The sequence below is a fragment of the Oncorhynchus clarkii genome, chromosome 27 (assembly GCF_045791955.1).
Source record: "Oncorhynchus clarkii lewisi isolate Uvic-CL-2024 chromosome 27, UVic_Ocla_1.0, whole genome shotgun sequence".
NCBI lineage: Eukaryota > Metazoa > Chordata > Actinopteri > Salmoniformes > Salmonidae > Oncorhynchus > Oncorhynchus clarkii.
In genome coordinates this window covers 29,541,882-29,550,370 of record NC_092173.1, presented here as the reverse complement: position 1 = coordinate 29,550,370, position 8,489 = coordinate 29,541,882, and the positions used below count along the sequence as shown (strand labels likewise).

Below are 8,489 nucleotides of genomic sequence, written 5' to 3'. Positions count from 1 at the left end.
CTACTGACCCAGATATCTATGTGTCTGGGGAGAGGCTCCAGGTGGTATCTGATGCTACTGACCCAGATATCTATGTGTCTGGGGAGAGGCTCCAGGTGGTATCTGATGCTACTGAGCCAGATGTCTATGTGTCTGGGGAGAGGCTCCAGGTGGTATCTGATGTTACTGAGCCAGATGTCTATGTGTCTGGGGAGAAGCTCCAGGTGGTATCTGATGCTACTGAGCCAGATGTCTATGTGTCTGGGGAGAGGCTCCAGGTGGTATCTGATGCTACTGAGCCAGATGTCTATGTGTCTGGGGAGAAGCTCCAGGTGGTATCTGATGCTACTGAGCCAGATGTCTATGTGTCTGGGGAGAGGCTCCAGGTGGTATCTGATGCTACTGAGCCAGATGTCTATGTGTCTGGGGAGAGGCTCCAGGTGGTATCTGATGCTACTGAGCCAGATATCTATGTGTCTGGGGAGAGGCTCCAGGTGGTATCTGATACTACTGAGCCAGATATCTATGTGTCTGGGGAGAGGCTCCAGGTGGTATCTGATGCTACTGAGCCAGATGTCTATGTGTCTGGGGAGAGGTTCCAGGTGGTATCTGATGCTACTGAGCCAGATGTCTATGTGTCTGGGGAGAGGCTCCAGGTGGTATCTGATGCTACTGAGCCAGATGTCTATGTGTCTGGGGAGAGGCTCCAGGTGGTATCTGATGCTACTGAGCCAGATATCTATGTGTCTGGGGAGAGGCTCCAGGTGGTATCTGATGCTACTGAGCCAGATGTCTATGTGTCTGGGGAGAGGCTCCAGGTGGTATCTGATGCTACTGAGCCAGATGTCTATGTGTCTGGGGAGAGGCTCCAGGTGGTATCTGATGCTACTGAGCCAGATGTCTATGTGTCTGGGGAGAGGCTCCAGGTGGTATCTGATGCTACTGAGCCAGATGTCTATGTGTCTGGGGAGAGGCTCCAGGTGGTATCTGATACTACTGAGCCAGATATCTATGTGTCTGGGGAGAGGCTCCAGGTGGTATCTGATGCTACTGAGCCAGATGTCTATGTGTCTGGGGAGAGGTTCCAGGTGGTATCTGATGCTACTGAGCCAGATGTCTATGTGTCTGGGGAGAGGCTCCAGGTGGTATCTGATGCTACTGAGCCAGATGTCTATGTGTCTGGGGAGAGGCTCCAGGTGGTATCTGATGCTACTGAGCCAGATATCTATGTGTCTGGGGAGAGGCTCCAGGTGGTATCTGATGCTACTGAGCCAGATGTCTATGTGTCTGGGGAGAGGCTCCAGGTGGTATCTGATGCTACTGAGCCAGATGTCTATGTGTCTGGGGAGAGGCTCCAGGTGGTATCTGATGCTACTGAGCCAGATGTCTATGTGTCTGGGGAGAGGCTCCAGGTGGTATCTGATACTACTGAGCCAGATATCTATGTGTCTGGGGAGAGGCTCCAGGTGGTATCTGATGCTACTGAGCCAGATGTCTATGTGTCTGGGGAGAGGTTCCAGGTGGTATCTGATGCTACTGAGCCAGATGTCTATGTGTCTGGGGAGAGGCTCCAGGTGGTATCTGATGCTACTGAGCCAGATGTCTATGTGTCTGGGGAGAGGCTCCAGGTGGTATCTGATGCTACTGAGCCAGATATCTATGTGTCTGGGGAGAGGCTCCAGGTGGTATCTGATGCTACTGAGCCAGATGTCTATGTGTCTGGGGAGAGGCTCCAGGTGGTATCTGATGCTACTGAGCCAGATGTCTATGTGTCTGGGGAGAGGCTCCAGGTGGTATCTGATGCTACTGAGCCAGATGTCCAAGTGTCTGACTACAGAGGTAGCCAATCTGAACTTCAATGCAATTATACTTCCCCACTTAACATTTTTTTTTTTTTTTTTTTTTTTTTTTTTTTTTTTTTTTACCTTTATTTAACCAGGCAAGTCAGTTAAGAACAAATTCTTATTTTCAATGACGGCCTGGGAACAGTGGGTTAACTGCCTGTTCAGGGGCAGAACGACAGATTTGTACCTTGTCAGCTCGGGGGTTTGAACTCGCAACCTTCCGGTTACTAGTCCAACGCTCTAACCACTAGGCTACCCTGCCGCCCCCATACTGGTTGACCTAGTTGGGCCCAAGCTTGCTGTACAACATTAAAGCCCGGTCAGTCTGTCTACAATCAGGCTCTCAAGGTGCTTGATAGAAAGCCAATAGCCATAATCACTGTTACATCCTCAGAAAACATAAGCTCCCGAGTTGGGGAAATATTGCGCAATATAGCAACACGTCTTGTATTTAAGATCCTGAATGGCCTGGCTCCCCCTCCACTTTGTCCTTTTGTCAAACATTAAACCCAAACCCACGGCAACAGATCCACGAGGTCTGCCATGAGAGGTGACTGTATAGTTAGTTCCCTTAAACAGAACATGTAAGGTACTTGGACTAAGGAGTAACGTTAGGCTCCTTTAGTCCAATATTGGGCAATGTAGGCCTATGCTACTAGTAACATTTAGGCTAGTTGCATAGAAAAAGTCATTTCAAATTTAGACTAGGATACTTCTTCACTCCCCGAGGTCAGTGTTGTGAGCAAAACTAGCTAGTCGAATTATTATATCCTCGCCACGAAAAATGGGCTGACTTTAGGACTGCGGAAAGAAATGGCTCTGCTGTTGCCCTAGCCATCACCTATTGCGGATCCTATCCCTCGAGCGACTTGGCCAATCAGCGCGTATCAGCGACACATGAACGGTGATTTCCACGGAATGGCTCGCGGAACAAAGAAGCCGCCCGTCGCGAATTCCCGTATCGGTAGATAGAGAGAATTCGCCGATAAAACAGCACAGAAGAGTAAAGTTAGTACGGCTTGGGTGAAATAAAATGATTATCTTCGACGCATAATAGAAAAAAAAGTCCAACGTTTTTTAATGCTCAAGGAGAGAACTTGGCGTCGTGAGGGCTTTGTCGGTCGCGAGGCGAGGCTTTTGGCTACATTGGAACGTAAGTAAAATATGTCTTGTCTTTTTTCATTTTTTTCCCCGTCGAATATAATAATGTTTGAACACATTCGATAGTGTTGTTCAATATGCTCTCTATTGTTGACGTTTAGAAAACTTGGCAGTGTTTACAACTTTGTCGCACTGGGTTGGGTATGTTGTGTTGTTGTACATGTTGTTTTTATGAAGCTGCAGCAACTCAATAAGCCTTTCGTATGAGAAGGCTAATTTAGGACTTTATTGAAATAAAATTACGTCGACTGGGAAGCGAAGCTTGGTAACTTGAGAAGCATAACTTGTCTTTGGCATTTACTTGTAATTCCATTTTTTTTTTTGTACAATTAATTAATCCCACCGTTTACAAGCGCTTGGGAAGTAATGACAAAATATTAATAAACTTATTATGATTAGAATGTTTTCGAAACGATATTCTGAAAAGGTTCTGAGTGGCTACAAGCAAATAAACAATTTTCCCCAAAATATGTTGTTGACGGGATTTAATTCTGTCGAAAACTGGGACACAGAGTAGGCCACCGTAATGGTTATTACTTACACCAGGAAAGCACTTTTTTGCTTTAAGTATTAGCCCACTGTATTGTAGTCTACTCCTTTGCAGAATTTGCATGTCGGCTTGCTATTTGATACCCTGCTTTGGGCAGTTTCCTATTGTCACAGCTGAATTTAAGTCAGTGTAGTCTTTGAATCTACAGACACAGGTGGGCAAACAGGAGAGATATTTTACAGCGGGGGTAGGTTTACCAAAACGACGCCTATTCAAGTGGATCTGTTGCAGTTTATTGGTCATTTTTAAATGGTAAATGCCTTATCTCCTGGAGGGACAGTAACCACACCATCTGCCTGACCTGGCCCTTCCGGGGCAGGAACACTGTCCAGATGAAGTGTGACGGGATTACCGTGGGATGGACCTAAAGAGCCAGTTATCATATTGATGTGCTTTTCTTTCCTTGATGCGTCTTAGTGGATGGTACATTAAACCTCTGTCACCAGAATAGGCCTTGCTTACTCTTCTGGCTAGGCCTACAACTAACCCATTTATATGGAAAACCATTACCAGTTTTTGGCTGTTGTATAGGCCCAATCAATGAATGATCCCATGGGAAGTATTCAGATAGTTCCTAGTATAGAACCATTCACAGCCCCCACACTCAATTATTAACATCTGGGGTTTGAACCCATGACCTCAGTCATGTCAGGTGACCTATGAACCCTATAGCCACCTAGATGGGCGACATCCATAGTGCATCATGACCACACCGATGCAGAGCTGGAATAGGCACACTGTTGGAAGTTTTTGTTGTTGTTGACCAAACACAAGCTATTTCTATGTGAACAAATTAAGACTTTCAGCATGTTTATAGAGAAGAGCACTCAACACTGACACAAATGACTAATGATTGGTTGAAATACATTTATAATATCACATTTTATTTGTCACATGTGCCGAAAACAACAGGTGTTGTTCACCTTACCGTGAAATGCTTACTTGCAAGCCCTTAACCAACAATGCAGTTCAAGAAATAGAGTTAAGAACATATTTACAAAATAAAAAGTAACACAAAATAACAACAACGAGGCTTTGTGCCGGTACAGAGTCAATGTGCGGGTGTACAGGTTAGTCGAGGTAATTTGTACATGTAGGTAGGGGTAAAGTGACTATATACATAGATAATAAACAGAGAGTAGGAGCAGTGTAAAAACAAAGGAGGGGGGTCAATGTAAATAGTCCGGTTGGCCGTTTCATTAATTGTTCAGCAGTCTGATGGCTTGGGGGTAGAAGCTGTTAAGGAGCCATTTGGACCTAGACTTGGTGCTCTGGTACCACTTGCCGTGCGGTAGCAGAGGACAGTCTATGACTTGGGTGACTGTAGTCACAATTTTTGGGCCTTCCTCTGACACTGCCTACTATACAGGTCCTTGATGGCAGGACGCTTGGCTCGGTGATGTACTAGGCTGTGTGCACTACCCTCTAATGCCTTACGGTCAGATGCCGAGTGATTGCCATACCAGGCAGTGATGCAACTGGTCAGGATACTCTCGATAATGCAGCTGTATAACCTTTTGAGGATCTGAGGACCCATGCCAAATCTTTTCAGTCTCCTGAAGGGGAAAATGGGTTGTCGTGCCATCTTCACAACTTTTTTGGTGTGTTTGGATTGTAGGATCTGTACTGTTAGATTTCAGTGCCGCCGTTGATATTATTGACCATAACCTGTTATGGTTTTTCAACCTCAGCTCTGAATACAGGATATAGGAATCTATCTAATAGAACATTGGGTTTTCTTTAATGGAAGCTTCTCTAATGTTAAACATGGGAAGTGTGGTGTGCAGGGCATCTCTCTAGGCCCTCTACTCTTTTCTATTTTTACCAATGACCTGCCACTGGCATTAAAGAAAGCTACTGACATTAAAGAAAGCCTTTGTCCATGTACGGTAATGATTCAATGCTATAAATAGTCATTATATCATATATGTTTTAAACAACTAGATCTGATTTGCACATATAATACATTTTGAATGAATAATTTTAGTACAGTGTGTAGTCCAACACTCAAAATAAAAAACAAATTATATATTTAATTTCAAACCAGCAACCACAGCTAGTGAATCACTGAAAGTTGTCCGTTTTAGGATGGGTGGCCAGTAATAAACTAGTCCTGAACATCTCTAAAACTAAGAGCAATGTATTTGGTTCAAATCATTCCCTAAGTTCTAGACCTCCTTTGAATCTGGTAATGAATGGTGAGGCTTTTTAGACTAAATTACTTGCTTTTACTTTAGATTGTTTTTGTTCAGGGACAGTCCTAAATCATTGAATCAATATGTTGACAATCTCGGTCAACTGAAAGTAATCTGTTCTTTTGACCAATCGTTTGGTTGAAATGTTTAAATGGGTATTTTTCCACATAGGGTGTGTCTATGTGTTTTTAAAAAATCAACTATATGTATTGAGCTTGTTTGATGCTTTAAGCACACTGTTTGATTAAGCTTGTGCTAGTAAACTTGCAACATTGGTTAACATTCTGGACCCTCAGTTTCCTGTGCCAGTGAGCTCGGGACACACACAGGGTAAGGGGTCATCAGGCCCATCAGGCCTATTTTATGACATTTCCACTGGATCAGAGCATTACATTTTTCCCTATTCATGCTGAGTGGTTATCAAAAGGGAAAGAGCTCGATTCCCCCCCCCCCCCCCCCCCCCCCCCAAAAAAATACATTTAGGAATTATTGTCATTCTCAATGGATGTAAAAACAGACTTTGTTTGAGGTGAAGAAAACATTACTTTGAGAAGCTCCATAACTCATTAGTGGTAGTGCATTTTAAACATTTATATGCCTACATTTGCATGCAGGCCAGGAAACCTATAGGCCTACCTCTGTGTAATCGGGTGCGTGTCCAAGCAAAAGACAGTGACTAAATTGACAACTTGTGAATGTAATTAAATAAACCAAAACTTGTTTCTCACAAGCATAGGTTGTGTTCTCTGCAAACAACATGCCCACTCCGGCAATGAGAATGGTAAAAGACTGGAATAATAATATATTGAATGCATTAACAGAAAGTACTGTAACCAAACAAACATTGTAGGTTAGGAATTAATGGTAAATGTACTACTGGTGAGATATGTAATGGGGAATTGATAGACCTTAACAATCAAATGCAAACAATTCACACAATGAAGTTGTGAAGCAATTAATTTTCACAAATTAACGGAAGAGTGCATTCTGGAGAGACGTGCATCTTAGCCACACTCCCCTTCTTCTTGGACTGTGCCACCCCCACTGCCTCCGCAATGGATTGATCTAGGCCTCTGCAATTAATTAGTTCACTGAGATGGGAATGAATCAGACAGGTGTCTCGTGTGCCATTTAAACAATTATATATTAGTACCAGTTAAAAGTTTGGACACACCTACTCATTCAAGGGTTTTTCTTTATTTTGTACATTTTTTTTTACATTGTAGAATAATAGTAAAGACATCAACTATGAAATAACAAATGGAATCATGTAGTAACCAAAAAAGTGTTAAATATATAAAAAATTCTTCAAAGTAGCCTCCTGTTGCCTTGATGCACACTCTTGGCATTACCTCAACCAGCTTCACCTGGAATGTTTTCCAACAGTCTTGAAGGAGTTCCCACATATGCTAAGCACTTGTTGGCTGCTTTTCCTCCACTCTGCAGTCCAACTCATCCCAAACCATCTCAATTGGGTTGAGGTCGGATGATTGTGGAGGTCAGGTCGTCTGATGCAGCACTCATCACTCTCTTTCTTGGTCAAATAGCCTACACAGCCTGGAGGTGTGTTGGGTCATTGTCCTGTTGAAAATCAAATGATGGTCCTACTAAGCGCAAACCAGATGGGATGGTGTATCGCTGCAGAATACTGTGGTAGCCATGCTGGTTAAGTGTGCCTTGAATTCTAAATAAATCACAGACCGTGTCACCAGCAAAGACCCATCACACCTTCTCCTCCATGCTTCACAGTGGGAACCACACATGCATAGATCATCCGTTCACCAACTCTGCGTCTCACAAAGACACAGCGGTTGGAACCAAATATCTCAAATTTGGTCTCATTGGAGGACATCAAAGGACAGATTTCCACCGGTCTAACGTCCATTGCTCATGTTTCTTGGACCAAGCAAGTCTCTTCTTCTTCTTGGTGTTCTTTTAGTAGTTGTTTCTTTGCAGCAATTTGACCATGAAGGCCTGATTTCATGCAGTCTCATGCAGTTGATGTTGAGATGTCTGTTACTTGAACTCCGCAAATAATTTATTTGGGCTGAAATTTGTGAGGCTGGTAACTCTAATGAACTTATCCTCTGCAGCAGAGGTAACTCTGGGTCTTACTTTCCTGTGGCAGTCCTCATGAGAGCCTGTTTCATCATAGTGCTTGATGGTTTTTGCGACTGCACTTGAAGAAAGTTCTTGAAATTTTCTAGATTCACTGACCATGTCTTAAAGTAATGATGGACTGTTTCACTTTGCTTATTTAAGCTGTTCGTGACATAATATAGACTTGGTCTTTTACCAAATAGGGCTATCTTCTGTATACCATCTCTACATTGGCACATCACAACTGATTGGCTCAAAAGGATTAATAAGGAAAGAAATTCCACAAATTAACTTTTGACAAGGCACACCTGTTAATTAAAATGCATTCCAAGTGACTTCCTCATGATGCTGGTTGAGAGATTGCCAAGAGTGTGCAAAGCTGTCATCAAGGCAAAGGGTGACTATTTTGAAGAATCTAAAATATATTTTGATTTAATTTTTTTTTTTGTTACGACATGATTCCATATGTGCTATTTTATAGTTTTGATGTCTTCAATATTATTCTACAATGTAGAAAACAGTCAAAATAAAGAAACCCTTGAATGAGTAGGTGTTCAAACATTTGACGGGTGCTGTGTCTCTCTCTCGATAAACCAAACAATCGACCAGTCGACTAATTGGGGTCAGTCCTTCAATGGTTGTAAATCTGTGTAGAGGTCT

General features: G+C 43.1%; 1 protein-coding gene across 1 annotated transcript in view; it reads left to right on the top strand.

Annotated features, from left to right (window-relative positions):
- The first annotated feature begins 2,710 nt into the window (after positions 1-2,710).
- Positions 2,711-8,489, top strand: part of LOC139386006 (SPRY domain-containing SOCS box protein 4-like) — a 44,766-nt gene continuing 38,987 nt past the window's right edge. The window contains exon 1 of the mRNA XM_071131328.1: positions 2,711-2,976. The gene's annotated coding sequence lies outside the window, so the exon portion shown is untranslated. The remainder of the gene's footprint in view (positions 2,977-8,489) is intronic.